Source organism: Cupressus sempervirens, chromosome 2 (assembly GCF_028749045.1).
Source record: "Cupressus sempervirens isolate cs-2001-9-10 chromosome 2, ASM2874904v1, whole genome shotgun sequence".
Classification (NCBI taxonomy): Eukaryota; Viridiplantae; Streptophyta; class Pinopsida; order Cupressales; family Cupressaceae; genus Cupressus; species Cupressus sempervirens.
In genome coordinates, this window is record NC_143119.1 from 273414624 (window position 1) to 273437585 (window position 22962).

Genomic DNA, 22962 nt, shown 5'->3' on the forward strand with positions numbered 1-22962 from the left:
GTATCCAAGGAATATACCTTCATCACCTTTTGCATCAAATTTTCTTTTTGTAGATTCTTTCAAAATGTAACATTTACTTCCAAATACTTTAAGATAACTTACATTAGGTTTATAGCCATACCATAACTCATAGGGGGTTTTGAATGAGTCTTTCTTCAGCTGTACTTGATTCAAGGTATAGATTGCAGTGTTGATTGCTTCCTTCCAGTATTTGATAGCAATGCTCTTTTCAATCATTAATGTTCTTGCACAATCCATGATGGATCTATTTCTTCTTTCAGCTATTCCATTCTACTGGGGTGTTCCAAGTGCTGATACCTGTCTTTTGATTCCTCTTTCAATGCAAAAGTTATTGAATTCATGTGAAATGAATTCTCCACCTCTGTCTGATCTCAAGAATTTTAATCTTTTCCCTATTTCCTTTTCTACTCTGGCCAAATACCATTTGAAATTTTCAAATGCTTCTAATTTATCTCTTAGATACATGACTATCATCATTCTTGAGTAATCATCAACAAAAAGAATGAAGAACTTTTCTCCAGTATAGCTTTCAATTCCAATGGGTCCACATAAATCAATATGCACAATTTCTAATATGTCTTCAGACTGATAGTTTTTACTTTTAAAACTAGTCTTTCTCATCTTTCCAATTTGACAATTTTTGCATAGACCGACCTCAAGTTTCTTTATGTTGGGAATGCCTTTTACTTTTCTGAATTTGCTTATCTTTACCTGATTATCAAAGTTTACATGACACAACCTTTTATGCCATAACCAACTTTCTTCAACTTGAGCAATGAAACATGAACATTCACCTAGTTCAAGATAGAACAAGTTACCTTTAATTTGAGTGCCTGATCCAATCAGCTTTCCTTTTGCATCCAGTAGTCTTGTTTTACCATACATAAATTCTACTTTGATTTCATTATTGAGTAGTTGTGCCACACTTAACAAATTATGATTTAGTCCTTCTACCCAATAGGCATTATCACATATAAGTTCTTTGGCTAGGGGAATTCTTCCTCTTCCTTTTATACAACAAGGTTCATTGTTACCAAATCTTACATTGCCACCATCATAGTCTTCAAAGTATTCAAACTTAGTTTTGTCGCCAGTCATGTGATGAGAACAACCACTATCTATGATCCATGTATCATTTTTTCTCATATGAGAAATGAGTGTCATTTCTTCATCATTATCAGATTCATCTTTTACAACAATATAGACAATCTCATCTTCTTCTTCATCATTAGAGTCATTAGAATCTTTAGCCATAAAACATGTTTTCTTACCTTTTTCCTTGAATGATTTGAAATCTTTCTTTCCATTCCATTTTTTATCTTTCTTTTCATCTTTATTCTTCTTGTTTGGACATCTGGCAGCAATATGACCAACTTTTTCACATGAAAAATAGATTAGGGGTACTTTACCTTTGTATTTTTCTCTGCCTCTAGAATATTTCCTTGCTAGAAGGGCTTCAATTACTTCAAGATCATTATCTGAACTTTGGTTTGATTCATCTTCACTTTTTGACTGAGATTTCTTTTTGCCTTTCTCCTTGAGTGAAAGTTTGGCTTCAAATGCTGATTCAATATTTTTGGAAGCTGGAATATAGTTATCAAAGTTGTCCAGTTCGAATGTAGTCAATCTTCCAACTATAGCCTCTAGATTTATCTTATGATTTGCTTCACATCTTCTTTCCTGAATTGCAGAGACTCTGATTGCATAAATGGGAAGTAGAGTTTTGAGAACTTTTCTTATAACTGTCTCTTCACTGATATCTCCTCCAGAAGCTTTGATTGCACTAACACATGCTTTAACTCTTTCAACATATTTTGCAATGTTTTCATCCTCTCTCGTCCTCATTTGATCAAATTGTCCTCTTAGACTTTTTTCTTTGGCTCTTCTAACATTATCATCTCCTCCATATATCTCTTTCATCTTTTCCCACATTTCAAATGCAAATTTGCAGTCCTTGATATCATCAAATTTTTCATAACTCAGAGCAAATGCTATATCTATCATCATAATGTTGTGAGTCTTCTTTTCAGCAATATCATTGACAGATAGTGTACCAGCTGGTTCTGCATATTTTTCATCAAGGTACTTCAGTCATGTATCATCAATGGATGCTAGGTGAAGTCTCATTAGTCCTTGCCATGCTGAGAAGTTATTTCTGTTAAGTCTTGGGATTTTGCTTTTGTAAGACATCCTGATCTTTCGCTTAGATCCTTGAAATCTTATCCTGAAAGCACCAAAAGCTCTGATACCAATTGTTGGAAATAGAGATGGAGTAACTGAGAGGGGAGGGGTGAATCAGTTACCACAAAAAAATTTCTTACAGATCCTTAGATGTCTTAAAATACAGTTGCTGCTGATACTAGCTAACCACACAAAATAGTGTTGAAACTAGATAGATGTTCTATTAACTTTATTAAGCATTTAAAGTGATTAACATGCATGCATAAAGAAATAACATGAACACAAGAGACACCAGATTTAATGTGGAAACCCAATTTTGAGAAAAACCACCAAGTAACTGTAGGAGTTGATAAAATCCAACTCCACAGTCGCCAAGATCACCTACATGCAAATAGCTTGCTGAAGAGAAACCAAAAGAGCAAGAGCTTGAAGCAAACAATGCAAGAGAAAATATTTCACAATAGGAAAATAAAATTTCTATGTGAATTGATTGATTTACAATTAGAGAGAGAACATTTAAAAAGGCCTCATGGAAGCTTGTAGAACAAGCTGGAAGGAGGTAGAGGACAAAAATGACAACTCAGCACATATCCACAAAGAGTGGAATATGCTAAAAAAGGAGCAAACTCCCGAGTTGTCAACAACTAACCACTACATGCATTGAATGCTAAATATTAAATAAATGCATTAACCTAAGTAAGCTTAAGTAATAGAATAATTAATTAATTATTAATTATTTACTCTAACACCCCCCCTTAAGTGCAACTTAGGGGAATGCCTTAAGCTCCTAAAACTAAGATGAAATGCATAATGGGTCTCAGCAACGAGGCCATGTTAGGTACCCATGTACAATGCAACCTCTGTAAAACGGAGAAAGAGGGAAAACCCTGTGGGAAAAACCCTCCTCCAAAAAGAGGTAAAAAAACAACATGCTAAAAAAAACATGAAGTGAAGGAAGGAAGGCCTCAACCAATCCCCCCAAGGACAACTTCCACCAGAAATGTTTTAAGAGACTCTCTCAAAACCATAAGTAAAACCAACCCCCCCATGAGAATAGACGCCAAGCCCCCCCCATAATGATGGAGCTCCTGTAGAAATGATCGAACCAATGAAACTCCAATTCAGAAGGAACAAAGGCACGTAACAAGGAAATCCCTGCGTGAGAGGAGCAACTGGAAAGCCTAGCTGATGTCCAGAAGAGAATGTATGAGGAACCGAAAAGGGAATCCCTAAGGCAGGTGTGATGACATTGTCATGAATGTCCATTGAAGTATCTGCAATAAGTGTACCTTGAGTCTCAATAAATGAAGCTGGAAGATCAGATGGAGTAGAAGGAGAATTTTGTAGAGAGGAAAAGCCCTCAACTGGTTGTGGTGTGGCAGTCAAAATAGGGATCTCAGGAACAATACAAAGGTTCAAGTGTCCTGACTGCACCACACGATGCTCCTGCGAAAGTGAAGTAGTGTGCTCCAACAATGGAGATGGTGGACCAAAGTGTGAGAAAGAGTAGAGACGAGTGGAAGGATCAACTACCCCTATAGCAATAAGTTCTCCTATAGCACGATCTCGAATGAAGACTGAATCAATAGTGAACTCAACTGTCTTCCTTGATCCACTGCGTGTAATCTGAGAAATCGAGAGAAGGTTAGCAAACAAAGATGGAACATATAATACATCATTGAATATACCATCTTGGATGTGAACTGAACCTTTCCCATAGACTGGTAATGCAGTGTTATTCCCCATGAGAATGTGAGGAATAGGACAAGCCTCAAGAGTGGAGAAGACACCTTGAGAAGATGTCATATGGTGAGAAGCACCTAAATCCAGTATCCAAGGAACTTGTGAAGGAGATGCAATGGAAGCCTGAAATGCATGACCCTTTCCAAGATCTGATGTAGATGTTGAAGAGGTGGAGGAAGCCTGAAAAGAAGACCCTTGTGAGGTAGAAGAGGATGGAGAAGAAATAGTGCTCTTCTGAAGGAGAGCTTGTAAATCAGCAATCTGTTTCTCATAGCCATCACATTTCTTCTGAAAAAAACGTGCCTCATCATGAGATCCTTTTCCACAATAGGAACAGGTAGGAGTCTCAGTCTTCTTTTTCTCCTTCTTCTTAGAAGATGATGAACCAGTAGAAGAGGGATTAGATATCTTCTTTGACGTCTGCTTCTGTGTAAGCAATGCCTGTGCTTGTGAACCTGAAAGTGAATCCATCTGGGTAATCTTGGACTATTCATGGGTTAACCGATCACAAAATGTCTCAAAAGAAGGCATCCTATGTCTATCATCCAAGGCATCCATAGTGGAGTAGAAAGTGGAAGAGAAGATTTGATACTGTCCCTTTAACTTTGAGAGTATCAAAAAGATACACTCATCATCTGGTTTGTTCTTCCCACATCCTTGTAAAACTGCACGCAGGGATTTGAACTTCACTAGAAAGTCCTCAATGTTGGGAAAGTTACTTGGTGACAATGAAGTCAATTCTACATCCAAATAAAGTGCTCAAAACTCATTCACCTGTCCAAACAAAGTCTAAAATCTCTGCCAATAGGCTCGTGGAGTAGTCAAACCATCCAAGTGAAACAATAGGCTGTCTGAAATGTTGAGTGCAATAAGCCCCATGGCTTCATCCATCTTGTTCCTATGCTGTAGAATCTCAAAAGGTCATTGGAGAATAGGCTAATGTTCATCCAGACAAGACCATAGACCTCTGGACATTAGAAGTCTAGGCATTTGTGCCTTCCACGTGTGATAGTTGTGTGGTGTGAGACGGGAAATAGAGGGATCCGCCATTGAGAGAAAGAAGACGGAAGTAGAAGGGTCTTAACTGAAGTAAATTACAGAAAAGAAAGTCACCCCCCCACAATCGTACAAAAATATCTCCCAAATACCACAAAAAAAAAAAACTAAGGAAAGCAAAAAATTGGAAAGGAACCTGGATTTGTTGATGCAGAATAAGAGGAAACAAAAGCCTCTACTTTGATGCCAAAAATGGAAGCTCAAACGAACTCAAAATCTTGAAAAACCAGCACCAATGTGTCTGTCTCTGAGTCAGCTTTCCGACACTTCTTTCAGATCGAAAAAAGACCTCCGTATGCTTAAGTTATAGCCAAAAAACCGACTGCTGCTCCAAAAAAGCACTTGCTAGAAAATTATAGACACAGGCATAAATTTGACGGCCGTATGCCCGTCACAAACCATTCGCCGGCAAAAAATCCATCACCGGCAAGGTGATATCAGATGCCGAAAAAGTGACGTCAGCCGACCAGAATATGACATCAGCAAATCTCTGTTAGGCGCCACGTGGCAGTCAATGAGTGGAAGCAGACAGCGCCACGTGTCGCTCGGTGGTTGGATAGGCCGCAGGGCGTCGAAGCGACAAAAACCGCCGGTGGCGGTGGTGCCCGGGAGGAAAACTCTGCGGCGCCGCTGTCTGCGGTGGCGGAGGCAGCTGCGCCCGGGCGGCGGGTGTTTAGGGTGGCGCCGCGGCGAGAGCCGCTAGCGGAGCAACCTGTCGGAGGCGCTTGAGTGGAGATCGGGTGGCCCCGCGGTGGCGCGTTGGTGCTGCTGCGGCGGTGCTCGAATTTTTTTTTTTTTTTTAACTTTTTTGCACTGTCGCGCGTCCGTACGACAGTACGGCCAGACCCTGAAACAAAAAAAATTTGCCTTCCAGAGCTCTGTCTCCAAAATCGAAAAGTTTTATATGAATCCTGACTGCAAACGGCCTTCCGGATCCAATGGTGATGTCCGTTTGGGCTGAAAGTGCTCCAAAAATTCGTTCTACTCCTGATTTGAAAAAAATAAAATTGCACAAACAAACTAGGGTTTGTGACTTCAAATCACGGCTTCAAAAAACCTTCAAACAAGAAGCAGCAGGGAGGCTCTGATACCATGTAGGAGTTGATAAAATCCAACTCCGCAGTCGCCAAGATCACCTACATGCAAATAGCTTGCTGAAGAGAAATCGAAAGAGCAAGAGCTTGAAGCAAACAATGCAAGAGAAAATATTTCACAATAGGAAAATGAAATTGCTATGTGAATTGATTGATTTACAATGAGAGAGAGACCGTTTAAAAAGGCCTCATGGAAGCTTGTAGAACAAGCTGGAAGGAGGTAGAGGACAAAAATGACAACTCAGCACATATCCACAAAGAGTGGAATATGCTAAAAAAGGAGCAAACTTCCGAGTTGTCAACAACTAACCACTACATGCATTGAATGCTAAATATTAAATAAATGCATTAACCTAAGTAAGCTTAAGTAATAGAATAAATAATTAATAATTAATTATTTACTCTAACAGTAACTAGTTACCAATTTTCACTCTTCTGAAGTGAGCCCTATTAGGAGCCAACCTTGTTAAAGGTTACAAAACACACTATTAGATGTGACCCTGTTAGAGGATTTGATCACCTTGTTAGAAGTGGCCTTGTGAGAGGTCTTTAAAAACAATTCAACTAAATTGTCATCTTGTTAGAGGATTTACAAAATGGCTGTCAAACCAACTCTGTTAAGAGATTTTGAATCACTGTTACAATGATTAGAAAGCAACAATGAAGTGATCTGAGATATATGCAACTTATCTTTGCTGAATACAGATCTCTATTCTGCTTCATTAAATCCTTACTAATCGAATGCAACTTTGCAGCTTCATAGGGATGACAAATTCTTCCTCAACATTCGCTCATGTATTTGCTTATTCATGCATTCACACTTTTTATGCATCCTTACACATTCTTTTTTTTTAAATTCACAACTTGACCTTTCATATATACCTTACAGATTGTCAAGTCGACACAATTACAAGTTTACAACAACACAAAATAAAATCAGTCGATTGCACAAAACAATTAAACTTAATTCTTTGGAATCATAAAATTCTTTGCTGCCCGACCTAGCTCGGTGACCACTGCTTCAAAATGGTTTCCTCGTGTTAACCAAGTGAAGCTCAGTAAACACTGCAAACCTTGCAACTTCCTTCGGAGATCGAGTTAATTCGGTAAATACTAACCTTCCTTTGTTTACCGAGTGAGCTCGATAAAAGATAACATTTCTTTGCTTACCGAGTGAGCTCGATAAAAGCTAACTTGCCTTTGCTTACTGAGTGAGCTCGGTAAAATCTAACTTTCCTTTGCTTACTGAGTGAGCTCGATAAAAGCTAACTTTCTTGTGTAATGTTCAGGAATGCTCGGTAGTCACTATAAATTGCTTTGCTAACCATCTGAGCTCGGTAGACTCTGTCTTGATGGCTGATATGACATTTGTGTAACATCAAAGACAATACATAGTTAACAATTGTATCCAACAATATATATATATATAAGAGGATTAAAACCTAAATGTAGATTAAATCTACAAAAAAAAATTAAATCTAAACCTTAATTAATTTAATTAATTTTTTTGTTGTAAATTTCTTTGTAAATAAAGAAAGAATGAGAATCTGATATCCTTCACACAAATCCAAATTAATAAGAGAGAAGGAAAAATTAATATTTCAGCACCTAGAAAACATAAAGCAAACAGATCTTTTGCAATGAAATGTTCAATCTCAGGTTTTTTAAACCCTACCTCACGCTATGCTAACAATCTGGTAACCGAGTGAAATTCCAACTGCAAGCAAAAATCCTTCAAGCCACAAAAATTCCTTTCTTTTCCAAAACCCCAAAGTTGCTCTCCAAAACATGTGTGTAATAATGACCCCAAAACCCTCTAATATAGAACTCCAATTACCTTTTAAGGTTTCTATCTCCACAACTCTAAAATTATAATTACTTTATTTAATTATTTCTTACATGCACAATTAATCTATTGTTTGATTAAAATGTTATTTTATTATTCCTTTCATGCACACTTAAATCATTTTCTTTTATTATAATTTATTTATTCCTCAACTTTATTATTTAAAGTAATTTCATAAAATGATATTTATTTATTATTTAATTAATAAATATAACTTAAGTGCATTATTTAATGTCACTAATTTTAAATCTTTATTAATTAGATAATAATGCTGCACCAAAATTAAAGTTTAATATATATAATATTTAATTTTCAAATCTTTTAAACGTAGTTTTTTATAATTAGGACTTTTAAATTAAATCTTTTAATTTAATTAAAAATCCATTTAGTTGCAATAATTCCAAAAACACAAGATCATCCTATTTTAACATTTTCCACTTTTAAATTAAATAACATCTAAAAATTCAATATCAATGATCGATCCAAGAATCATAACTTACTAGCCTATTAGGTAATTCACCAAGTCAAACATCAAGAAATGCATAAGGAAAATCAACCAAAACAAGAATCAAACCACATAGGCACAAAAGACTCATGGGTTTTTTAAATGGTTGACACTTTGTTACGAGTCCTCCTTGTAGGACAAGTATTTTAGGCTATGTCCAGGATTGAACCTAATCATTATCCTCTCATTCTCACCATTTGAGTATTTGTAATAGGGCACGCTCATCCTGGCAATTCAAGGAAGTCGGTGCCCGGTACTTGCATCCTACATAAAAGATGAGCATGTACATGTATATAAATATATCTAAACTAAACAAGCAATGGCAAGGAGTGACACATTGTATAGATCCCAACTAGTACGTGACTACGACTCCCTCCCTCAACGACATCAAACACATCAAACAAAAGATAAAATAGATATGCACACCATACACATGCAAGTATGGGGTAAGTACCATAATAAATCACGAATCAAACATCAAATGCTCAGTTATAACAATGCATCATTATGAAAATGAAATAGTCATCATTAAAAACATCACCTAACACCGCTATGAAATAAATCTCATTTGCTAACTACAAATCATTAAAGTATCATTAATGCACTAGTAACCACAGTCATTAAACAACAAGTCAAATATAGTTAACCACGTAATCATCATTGGTATATCACTAATCCAAGTCATGAAATAATATCATAATACTATAAATCAAGTATCTCTAAAACTAATCAATGCAGAAAATTGGCTTAAAAGAGTTTGGCGATCAAAACATAAAAGAAAACTACGGGTGGGCATTACATCGTCATGCCAAAAGTTTTCCATTAACGTTCTTCGTGCCTCAAAAATGACTTTATCCTTATGTGGGAGTCTACCTTGGATTAATGTTCTTAGTGCATCAACAATAACTTTATCCATATGTGGGAGTCTACCTTGGAATGACCAAAAAGAAGTCTCATTAGAATTCTCAATTTTCTCTCATCTCACTAAGGATTTGAGTAACATTCTTCTACTTATCCTTAATGATTTACTTATTTTGCCTACCATACAATTTTTTGTTATTTTCTTTCCCATTATAGTTGATGTGAGGACCCATTGACTTGTATTAGCATATTTACTATGTCATGTCCCCAATTTTTGGTGACAGTTCGATTTAATTAATTTAATTAATACTGGTTGTCCAAGGATGACTAATTAATTATTTTAATTAAATAAATAAATAAATTTATATTTAATAAAGTGACTTGGATTATAAAAATATTTAATAAAGTCACTTGAGGGATAAGATCAAAAAGGTTCTAGAAGTCTCTGGAGAGGATGGAGGGAAAAGAATAAATAGGCACCCCGGGGCTCCATTCGAATCAAGTAGTTGATTACCTCTCTTTGATTTTCAGATTGTGATTCAATCATAGGTGCATTGTGGAACCTAGGGTTTTCGCAATTGTCACAGTTGGCCATTGAGAACGATAACTCTCAATTGGTACGCAATTTTGAGGGTGTGAAATATCATCCGAATTATTGCAGATTGGAGATGACATTCAGTCATTTCATCGGGGCAGAATTTGTGGCCTAAGGCCAAATTCGAAGGATTGATATTTGAAGATTTTAGTTTTTGCAAGCATCGCTGTATACCATTGAGATCATTCTCGTGAAGCATTGGAGAACCAGTTTAAAATTCGCAGGTCACAGTCCAACACTTCCGTATAAGGTTTGGGCCAAATTCCATTTCCCTTGGACAGTCAGCATTATCATTGTGAGTTGTAACATCTTACATCCAGTGCCGGCAATACCATGAGTTGTCTAGCATCCAAGACGATTTGTCTTGCTTAATCTGCCAACGATGTGAGTAAGAGAAGACAGAGGTAAGGCAACTGGAGCAGACAAACTTTCAGCAGCATTTCCGTATTTGGTTAAGGCCGAAGTCTGAAGCTGTTTTTTTGGGCAAGCCGGATTGCAATACCACATCAGCGGCAATCACATATTTGGAACTTTTTAAAATTGGGATTTGAGGGTTCTGAGCCTTGCAAATAGACGTCTTCATCAACCTTCCCGTCACTTCCTAAAAACCAGTAAAAATCGCATGAAATAGGGCCGGTGAAACAATTGCAGGTGCGAGTATCGTCATCCAGCGAAAGAACGAAGAAAGGCACGCAGTAGATATCCAACGATAACGTTAATTAGGGTAGTCGGAGCAATGATCGAGGTTTGTTGGCAAAGATTTCCATAAGAACAAATGTCTTCATGTTCATGGGTCTAGCAGAACGAAAAAAAGCACAGAGATCGGGATTCCTTCTAAAGACAATTCGAACATTGTTGAATTGATGAAGCGAAACTGAATCTGAATCCATTCCTAGCACCCACGATCCAGTAGCTTGGCTTTCCGACCCAGAATTAATAGGTTAACAGATAAGCACAGGGAGTTATTCCGTCTCATACTTGAGACAGTTGGATAAAGTGTCGACCCAGACTACAGATGAAGTGTCGACCTGAACTGCCGAGTTATATTCAGGAGGACAGCATTTCCTGTTTTGTGCGCTAGACATCTTGCTCCATGTACCTACGATCTCCATAATGAATAATGTGTGGGGGACGACAATTTCCAGGGTCTTCCCAATTGAATTGGGTTCATAAAAATGTGTTGCTAGAATAAAATCTGGGCCTGACTATTTTTATTCAGATATATCATTTTCCTGCTGTCAAGATTCCTTGCTACTGGGTCTATTCTCCTCTTAAGGCAGGAGAACTACCTCTACGAAAATTGCCCCTAGTGCAATAAGTTTTTTCTGAGCACATGTGGATGTGGGGACAGCGGGATTGTTGTATTGGAAAGTCTTTCTTTCAAGTTCGTAGCCCTTATTCAACATCTTTTCTTGATGAAATTTTGGGTCTCTGCCACCCTTTGGAAGTGAACATAGGTGTAAGAAAGTCAATTATGATAGCTGTTCATGGCTAACATGATTTGCTGGTAAAGTATCAAAAAAGCTAAGTTGGACCTTATCTTGGTACGATACATACATACATCTGGTTACATTGTTACTTGATGTAATGCCTAACCCTTGAAGTTTTAAGTTTTGGGTGTTTAAGAAGCAATAATCCTAACGGGGATACTTCAGTGGTATCAGAGCATGTTTTCAAATTATTTGATGAATTGCCACAGTACAATATTGGGATTTAGTCCCCTTTATAGTAAGGGTTATTTCAGTGGTATCAGAGCGGTTTTCTTGCCATCCTGTGGGGTGAAAACCAAATTACATGAGTGATCAGCACTCTACTTCAACCAAGATGGACAGGTACAGCAAAAAGTCTCCGAGGACACAATCTTGGTCAAGTAATAGACATAGTATTCAGAGTCAAAATTGTGGAAAGGAGGACTATTCAGGCATTCAGGATGAGCTCAGGAAAATCAGACATAACATGTCTGAACTGTTGGTTAAGCACCACCGTATGATTGACAGGTTGTCCAACCCAGCTAAGGTGAATAAATCAACTGAATTTCGTTTTGGCAGATCTTCTCACAAAGCATTGACTGATACAATGAGAGATGTTACTAGGAACCTTAATGAGGAATTCGAGGAACAAGTGTGCAACCGGTCAGAGGTTTCAGTTCGGTCACAGGAAGAAGTGGTGAAGGATATTATGCTGATGGATAGTAACTGTCAACTTGATACTTCAATTAAGACAGTTGTATACAGGTTTCCCAAGGGTGATGTCTCAGATACTAAAGGTGGTTTGGTTCTGACAAGCAATGATTTCAGTGAAGTGAGTTCAGATGATGATGAAGATGTCATTGTGCATGATGAGGAGATACCTGGTGAAAATGTGCAGACATCGAGCATTTATGACTTTGCTGACAGAGAGTACTAGGCTCAGTTAGATGCTTCGTCACATAAGAATGGAACTGGTAGTACTTCACATGATTTGTCCAGCCAGCTGAGGGTAAGAAAAGATAGTATTGTGGCTTCTTTATCTCATCATGACAGGATGCGGGAGATGTTAGAAGAGCACATCCAGATGATTCAGTTACAGGGAAGACATAAGGGAGTTCAGGAAAAATCTTCTTGTTGTGACTTACATGCAATTGGTGAAGGAATGGGAACGACGAAGTTGAGCTATTTACATCTTCTATCAGATCGTGACCATCTTCTAAGCCTTGCCAAAGACTATTTAGATGCCTTGAGGAGGAAGGAGGAGGAAATTGTCAAGCTTTCTTGTGAGCTTGAGGACACTCGAGCAACTTTGGCTTTACAGGACTGGGAGAGGCATGGAAATGAGCAGGGCATGGAGCTGGGCTTAGTTTCATCTTACATGCCTGACATTCAGCTCCCTGCAGCAGACGGATCATATGTGGTAGCTGATAATGATACAAGTTCGTCTTGCATTCACATCCAGGATACAAGGACAATGGCAGACAGGTATGTGAAGTTAGTTGGTATTGGTCACATTACTCAGGTAAAGAGTTTGCTTGAGTTACCAGCTGTTCCCTATTTACGAACATGGACTCGAGAATATTTCAGCAGCGTTTGGGATTCAGTTAACCAAAGAACTTTAACACTTTATGGTAGCCATGATTGTTTGAGTACTATCATAGATTTGATTAGAAGAATACACGGTGTTGTCTTTCCTAGTGCCAGCAGCTTGTCCGATGTTGGTATTGGTTTTTATGCACCGTTGTTGGGTTTGGTTCATATTTCTAGTCGACCATTCTTGCTGAAAGGTGTCGAAGATTTTTCATATTTGGGAGCATGTACAGATGAGTCCCAGGATCATTTTGACCTTGATGACATCCGTGAGAATGAAGTGAACAGTTTTGAAGATTCAGCTACCTTGACAGTTTCTTTAGGTACAGAAGAGCTTGACAGCAGAACTACAGATTTTGACACTCTGGATGTTGATATGAGTTTTGAAGTTGATTCGAAAAATATGGATGGAAATAATCCAGAGACCAGTATCTTTGAAGACACTCCTCTAAACAATGTGTCAGAGGGAGTTTATAGAAGACAGTCTAGCCAGAGCCATCATGTGATTAGCCAGTTGAAAGTTAGTGAGCGAGACATTGCTATCGCTTGTGAGCATTTTGATACTGCTCGTCGGTTGTTGGCCATTACTAGTTGGGGTACTTCTATGATAGATGAGTCCAACGGTGGTTATTTTTCTTTGGCAGAGATTCATGCCTTGAGTGAAGCTGTCCGGATTTTGAAGCAGGATTACTTACGATTGGTAGCCGACCGTGATCACCTGGTTGAGTGGGGGAGTACAGCATATGAGGCACTCTTGGATCATGAAGAGGAGGTGAGTGAGCTTTCCCAAGAGCTCATAGCGACTACTGAGGCTTTAGAGGACACACGTCAGGATCTACAAAAGTCGCAGTTTCAGTTGAAGGAGGTGACCGTGGAGTTGGAGTATTTGCGGTCAAACCCAGCCCCAGACCCAGTTCATTTGTCTATTGAGGTAGATGACGGTAAGTACACTCCTACAGTTGCTTTTGAGGAGCTTATTGTTGAGACTGACACACATGTTCAGGGTTTGGAAGAAGTTGGTCCTAATGAGTTCGGGATATCAGTAGAGTCAAGTCTCCAGATTGATTCTTCTCTGATAGTTGATAGTGTGGTACAGTTGAGTATGCCACCCTTACAGGAGGACTGGTTGTGGTGTAAAGGGGAGTATGTTAATGTTTCCTCATATAATTTTTACTGCACTGAACCGTTCATGGAGTATTTGCTGGATAGTGCATGTGTTCAGTTAGACTCGCATAAGGTGACAGAAGGTGTTCTCATCCAAGATACTAGTGTTATTTGCAGATTGGTTGAGAAGATTATAGGGGTCCTTGCTACTATGTTACCTTACAGAGATCTCGAAAAGAAGTTTGTTGAGCAGAGTGCACAGGGTCCTATCCGACCTACAGTCACTCGGAGTCAGAAAATGGAGCCATCTGTTGATTCCCAATTTAGTGAAGATGAGCCAGCAACAGAGTTTGGAGGTTCTTATCAGCGTTATACGGTAGGGTATGCTCATCATTTTTCTTTTAACACAGAGATAGAAGATTTTATTTCACGCAGATGTAGATTGGCTCCAGTTTCTTACCATCCATTAGGGGATAGATTGGCACCATCTTTTGAAAATAAAATTGGTAGTAGCAAGTTACTCAGCCTACAGCATCGACACACCTGGAGTAGTTTTTCAGAGATTGGATTTGATGGCAATGATTCAGGTACCTATGGCTGTTGTCATATCTACAATGCAATTGGGTGCAGGTGTCTTTTTGACAGGGGTTTGAGTTTTGATAGAGTTGATGTTTCAGTTGGCTTGAGTTCTGCAGAATGCTTTCTTCTACTGACATTTACAGTGGGTTTTCAGATAATTTCATCAGAGTTGTTAGTTGTTTGGATGTTGAGTACAGTTTCTCAGCTACTGGTATTGATGATTTCTCCACGGGAGTATGATGCGGATTGGGATAATACACAGATTTACATTTGGGACCCAGGCATACTGATTGGTTTATGGTTCAGCCATTGCTTGGGGACAAGCAATTTCAAGAAGGGCGGACTGTCATGTCCCCAATTTTTGGTGACAGTTCAATTTAATTAATTTAATTAATACTGGTTGTCCAAGGACGACTAATTAATTATTTTAATTAAATAAATAAATAACTTTATATTTAATAAAGTGACTTGGATTATAAAAATATTTAATAAAGTCACTTGAGGGATAAGACCAAAAAGGTTCTAGAAGTCTCTGGAGAGGATGGAGGGAAAAGAATAAATAGGCACCCCGGGGCTCCATTCGAATCAAGCAGTTGATTACCTCTCTTTGATTTTCAGATTGTGATTCAATCACAGGTGCATTGTGGAACCTAGGGTTTTCGCAATTGTCACAGTTGGCCATTGAGAACGATAACTCTCAATTGGTACTCAATTTTGAGGGTGTGAAATATCATCCAAATTATTGCAGATTGGAGGTGACATTCAGTCATTTCATCGGGGCAGAATTTGTGGCCTAAGGCCAAATTCGAAGGATTGATATTTGAAGATTTTAGTTTTTGCAAGCATCGTTGTATACCATTGAGATCATTCTCGTGAAGCATTGGAGAACCAGTTTAAAATTTGCAGGTCACAGTCCAACACTTCCGTATAAGGTTTGGGCCAAATTCCATTTCCCTTGGACAGTCGGCATTATCATTGTGAGTTGTAACATCTTACATCCAGTGCCGGCAATACCATGAGTTGTCTAGCATCCAAGACGATTTGTCTTGCTTAATCTACCAACGATGTGAGTAAGAGAAGACAGAGGTAAGGCGACTGGAGCGGACAAAATTTTAGCAGCATTTCCGTATTTGGTCAAGGCCGAAGTCTGAAGCTATTTTTTTGGGCAAGCCGGATTGCAATACCACATCAGCGGCAATCACATATTTGGAGCTTTTTAAAATTAGGATTTGAGGGTTCTGAGCCTTGCAAATAGACGTCTTCATCAACCTTCCCGTCACTTCCTAAAAACCAGTAAAAATTGCATGAAATGGGGCCGGTGAAATAATTGCAGGTGCGGGTATCGTCATCCAGCGGAAGAACGAAGAAAGGCACGCAGTAGATATCCAGCGATAACGTTAATTAGGGTAGTCGGAGCAATGATCGAGGTTTGTTGGCAAAGATTTCCATAAGAACGAATTTCTTCATGTCCGTGGGTCCAGCAGAACAAAAAAAAGCACAGAGATCGGGATTCCTTCTAAAGACAATTCGAACATTGTTGAATTGATGAAGCGAAACTGAATCCGAATCCATTCCTAGCACCCACGATCCAGTAGCTTGGCTTTCCGACCCGAAATTAATAGGTTAACAAATAAGCACAAGGAGTTATTCCGTCTCATACTTGAGACAGTTGGATAAAGTGTCGACCCAGACTACAGATGAAGTGTCGACCTGAACTGCCGAGTTATATTCAGGAGGACAACATTTCTTGTTTTGTGCGCTAGACGTCTTGCTCCATGTACCTACGATCTCCATAATGAATAATGTGTGGGGGACGACAATTTCCAGGGTCTTCCCAATTGAATTGGGTTCATAAAAATGTGCTGCTAGAATAAAATCTGGGCCTGACTATTTTTATTCAGATATATCATTTTCCTGCTGTCAAGATTCCTTGCTACTGGGTCTGTTCTCCTCTTAAGGCAGGAGAACTACCTCTATGGAAATTGCCCCTAGTGCAGTAAGTTTTTTCTGAGCACATGTGGATGTGGGGACAGTGGGATTGTTGTATTGGAAAGTCTTTCTTTCAAGTTCGTAGCCCTTATTCAACATCTTTGCTTGATGAAATTTTGGGTCTCTGCCACCCTTTGGAAGTGAACATAGGTGTAAGGAAGTCAATTATGATAGCTGTTCATGGCTAACATGATTTGCTGGTAAAGTATCAAAAAAGCTAATTGGACCTTATCTTGGTACGATACATACATACATCTGGTTACATTGTTACTTGATGTAATGCCTAACCCTTGAAGTTTTAAGTTTTGGGTATTTAAGAAGCAATAATCCTGACGGGGATACTTCAGTGGTATCAGAGCATGTTTGCAAATTATTTGATGAATTGCCACAGTACAATATCGGGATTTAGTCCCCTTTATAGTAAGGGTTATTTCATACTACGTGCTTTTGAACCAATAGGTTGGTATACATCAAAGAGATTTCTAACAATGCTTTTTTCACTACTATTTTCAAATGTTCTTAACCCCAAAATTCTCATTGTCTCTCTAAATTTCATATTTTCAACCATTTCAACAAGAAGTTGGCATCTTCCACTTTGATTTAAATTTTCAAAATAGTCATTCCAAATCTTTTGAACAATTCTCCTACAATTTCTTTCAGACATTTTAGCATTCATTAGCTTCAAAATATTTTCATCAATGTCAATTAGAAACTTTGGTTCTCTATGAATTGTTCTAGGAGATGTTGATGTACATGCATGCTCTATATTTTCATTACTTACATCATGTGCATTCATCATTTCAACTTGAAATGTCACATTAGGGGCATCAAGTGATGTAAGTGTATTTTTCATAATCATTTCAATTGGGGTATGTTGAACATTTTTGTTTGTCAAACTAGGTGTGTTTGCGACATCAATATCAATAGCTAGATCTTCATCAGTTAAATTGGAGGCAATTGATGATGTACCTTCATGTAATCTGCTCATATGCTTCCTTGTTTTTTCCTTTGTTGCCTCTCATTTTTCAATCGCTCCTCTCTTGTTCTTTCCCAAAATTGTAGATACAAATTACCCTACAAACAATGACATGAATAAAATAAACAATAAAATACATAAATAAACAAATTTTCATGATTATTTTATGCTCAATCATAAGATATTAACATAAAATAAGATGTTGACACATGAAAAATATAGAATTTAGCATTTCCAAGCACAAAAAACCTTACACTTGCATACTTGGTATAGAAATACATGTGAAATAGTAGTAGAATCTAGTGGACCACACTGAAACAACATAATAACTATTGACATATTGTTTTATTTATAGTTTTCAATAACTCGATCGAGTTTTGTATAACCTAATTAGGTTATTGAGTTCTAACTACATTATCCATATGGACAAATAACCTGATCAGGTTTTGTATAACCCGATCGGGTTCTATATTACTACTACATAAAGGTAGATTGAAAGAGGGAGGGAGTGATGGAGAGAATGAGAGAGAGAGAGAGAGAGAGAGAGAGAGAGAGAGAGAGAGAGAGAGAGAGAGAGAGAGCGTGAGGCAAGGATAAAGAGATAGAAGAGGATTAAAAGAGAGAGAGAGAGAGAGAGAGAGAGAGAGAGAGAGAGTTTAGGGGATATGATATATATATATATGTAGAGAGAGAGAGAGAGAGAGAGAGAGAGAGAGAGAGAGAGAGAGATAGATTAGGGGAGATTAGGGGATATGATATAAAGAGTCAAAGATCTAAGGGGATAGGAGAAATAGAGAGAGAGGGGAGAGAGAGAGAGAGAGAGGTTTTATGGGATAGGAAAAAGAGAGATAGGGATAGGAAGGAGAAAGAGAGGTGTGTGTGTGTGTGTGTGTGTGTGTGAGAGAGAGAGAGAGAGAGAGAGAGATCTTCTTAGATGAGTTATCATTTTTGTCTTCATCAAGTATGCTAATGGTGAAGTGGGTATCTCTAAAATCACCACCATAATATTACATGTCTTCTCAGTTTTCTAACCTTATATTTTTTTCCTTTATTGGACAACATTAACATTGTAAACTTTTTAACATTACTCACAAACATATGTCTACCATTTTTTTAAATAAATTTTGATATACTCAACCAAATTCAATATAAATTGTAACATATTACTGTTCCACACTTGATTATATATATATATATATATATATATATATATATATATATATATATATATATATATATATATATATATATATATATATATATATTTATTTATTTATTTATTTCAATTGTTATGGTGCAAGTTATGCTTAGCACAGGAATATGTACCAAAATTTTAGAATGTAGTCTATTCAATAATTCATAACAAAAAGAATACTATCATAAAATTACAAAAAAATACACAACTTCTAGATATGACTCTTAATTATCATCCTACCAAAGCGATATGAAAAATACTAAATATAATTGTCTTTTGTGTTGCACATGAAAACAACTATGTTATATTTTCTTAAAAAAATAGGAACTATTTTTTGTGTGTGTAGGGTTTGACCCACCTAATCTTATCTATTTTCTAAACAATCTAGTAGTTTAGAAAGTAGATTCATAGTACTACAATTTATATGTTTTATGCATCATGTCATTTTTAGTGGATGACCCTCAAATGTCTGTCCAAGTTCAAGTTTACTTGATTTCAGAAAAAAAAGGTGTCCACTTATACCTCCCTTTTTGTACACCATCTTGGTGCACTCCCCCTTGTTTTACCTCTTTCATAATCCCTACCTCTATTACCCTTTTTAGTACTTGTGTTAGGCATAGCACTATTGTAATCACTTTGTCATAACTAGTGATTAAAATTTCTAATTTCTCCCAATCAAATTAATTAATTTAAAATAATATTATATAATTACAAAATAATATTATATATAGTAGAGATGCACATTTTTTACATTTATAAATCAATGAAATTAATTAATAGTTATCTTATTGGCTAAAAATATTGAGGTCTTATACATGAAATTCCCAAAGCACTATGTCCCTCCAAAATTTTAACCTACATTTATGCATAGTGTTAGTTCATAATGTTAATTTTTATTTTTATTATCTAGAACTAAAGTTTAAAATATTTTAAAATAAATGTAATAGTTAAAATATAATTTAATTAAAAATCAAATATAATTAATCAATGATTAAAATATAGATTAAAATTAAAGTTCTAAATATAATATAATATAAATTTTACACTTAAATATTCAACTAACACAAAATTTATATTATTTTTCTTCTAACAATATCATAAATAGCTATATAAATGTATTAATACAATAGATGTATGTTCCATTTATTTAAACATACTTTAAAAATAGTTTGAATATTGTCTTAAATTTTGATAATTTTTTTTTTCTTAATTCTTTAATAATGGTTAATGAGAACCTTTAAGAATAAACATTATTACTTCAATTTTGAGAACCAATGGAGATCTAATATTTATTTTATATTAAGAATGTTTGAAAATGATGCTCATATTAAAGTTGATTTTATGTATATCATTATCATATAATGATATTTCAAAAAATCAATAAATATTATTATATAAATTAGAAAATGTATGACTATTATGGTGTTATAATTTTTATAATTTTTTAAATATTTTATATTAAACTCATTTTCTTTTATGAATGGTCATTTTCTATTAATAAATTAATATACTTGTTACAAATTCACAAAAAAGGGGTCAGAGATACAAAATCACCTTGCAAGAGTTTGCACAAATGTAGTCGGAATCAACAACTATTCACCAAAAAAAACATTAAGCAACCCCTCAGGCCACCAAAGCAGTGCCAGTTGAGCAGGGTGGTTCATCTTGATCATTAAAACCCCAATCATCCCTGAGGTTAACAGGTGGACTAGGAACAGTTCACCACATCATGAGCATCATCAAGAACCTTGTCTCTATCTTTATCCTTTGCACACGGCGGAGAGATAGCCAAGTTCAGGCAGAAAGGCCACTTGCCAGAAGCAATAAGAGGAGCACCAGGAGGGGGAGCCACCGGACTTAAGGACTAGCCAGAACCACGTTCAGACGGAGAAACCGAACAATGACGCTACCAACCACCATCAACTAAAAACAAAAGATTAATACAAAGATTACAACCAATAACTTGAATAGGATCTTGCAGCCTTCCTCCTATACCAATAAAAAACAAGACGTCTTCTTTTTTTATTTATTTATTAAATAGTTACTAATATATATTATTTTCATCAAATGCAACTCATGGAATTTTGAGCTTGCATGTATGTTCTATCGAGTAATAATTACAAGGAGCATATGTAGAATCTTATCTATATTTTAATGATAACTTTCTATTTATATTCATGTTGACTATTCGTTTACTCTATCATGATTTGAATAATTATGCATATGTAAGTAAAAGTGAGATCCAAGTGTAAGGAAACAATGCTTCCTTACAAGTTTCACTCTATTTGGGTTCACCTTAATTAATTTGTCTCTTATGCAATAACTAAGACATGTTTTTACACGGCAATATATTATTGCATTAATTTTTACAATGCTCCTCTATATTGTTTCTTTTCTACTTAATTTTGGCTATATATATAAATATATTCATTAAACCTATATAAACCTATATAAACCTATATAATGATAAAAATAAAATCTATTTCAATTCATATATCACAAAAAAATTATTATTTATTTTTATTACATTATTTTATATTTAAAATAATATTATACAAATATATATTTTAAAATGTTTTATTAATTAATCTTTAATAATATGCATGGTATAGCTATTATATTTTTGAATATATAAATTACATCATTATTATTTGATCTATATATAATTAAATAATATAATTTGATATTCTAAAATAATATTAAATATATATTACAATATACTTTACATTTTCTAATACAATCTTTTCATTTATAGTACATCTTTCCTACATATAATTTAAACTATTGGCCAAACTATTCCCCAAATACTATCCTAGTGCTTCATGCATCGAACTATAGACCATCCCAAGAATTATAGAACATAGTTTTGGTCCATAAACTATCAAATTCAATTAAGTATGCACCAAGTTAAACCCTTCCAATTCACCATTACTTGCTCACTCAAATGCAAAACATTCAAATTTCATGCACAATGTTGTATAAAAGCATATCCATGTTATCCATTTATACATTTTGAAACAAGTGCCACGTGGGCTGTATTTGCCATAAGTTATAATAGTTTAAGATTTAAAATTTAATAGTTAAAGAATAATAAGTTGTAATGATACTATTTAATATAATTTTAATCAAAATTTGATTAAGATTTTAAAAAATATCATTTAAATTATTTCATTCTATATACATATAGTTCTATAAAAAGAATTATATGCTTCTTTTCATATTTCATTTAGAATGATGAATGGATTAGTTAATAATTATGTTTATAAGTCTATTATGATGATTATGTAAAACTAATTTCCAAATTATTAAGATTAAAAAATCATCATTCAAACTACATACATGTTTGAAAACTAATATTTTTCAACATAAAAATATTTATAATTAAGAATATTTTATAATTTATCATATGGTACTATTAAAACAAAAAATTTGTGGGTTTCATATTATATATATTTCATCCTTAAATATGAATTTATAATAGGAGTGGTTTGTGTAAACGCAAAATAAAATAATTTTTAGCCTATAACAAATACAATTAGAACATGATCTAGCACTTGTACTATGTGAACTAGAGACTAGACCTCGTGAAATTGTACTTTGCCACAACAAGCTCTTGTGAATCCAAAAGAGCTCCCAACATTCTATATAATATTACTTTCTTAATATAATTTAAATATATATTTGTATTTAACATGACTTATTTATGAAATAATTTTAAGTCTTAAAAATCTTAATAAAGAAATTCTTCAACTATATATTTGAAAGAAAATAAAGAATTACTTAACTCTCTATATTATTCATGGTAGCTTATGTAAAAGAATTGATTTTTTTGTTTAAACTCTATAATTATTTATAATAAATAGTATTATCAATAATTAAATACTCTTGTCAAAATAAAATTATTAAATGTCTATATTATTATTTATTTATATAATATATCTAGAATTTTTTTTCCTAAAATGAAAATTGCTGCCAAGTGAAGAAAACAATATTAATATAGAAAATTAAAATCTAATCATTTTATTTGCTTCGTACATAAAAAAGATTCTAAATATCACAGTAGATCCTCAACCACCATTAGCATTATCATCTTCTTCTTTTACCTTAGACAATACCCTATAATTAGAATTTATATTATATCTATATTTTATATCACAA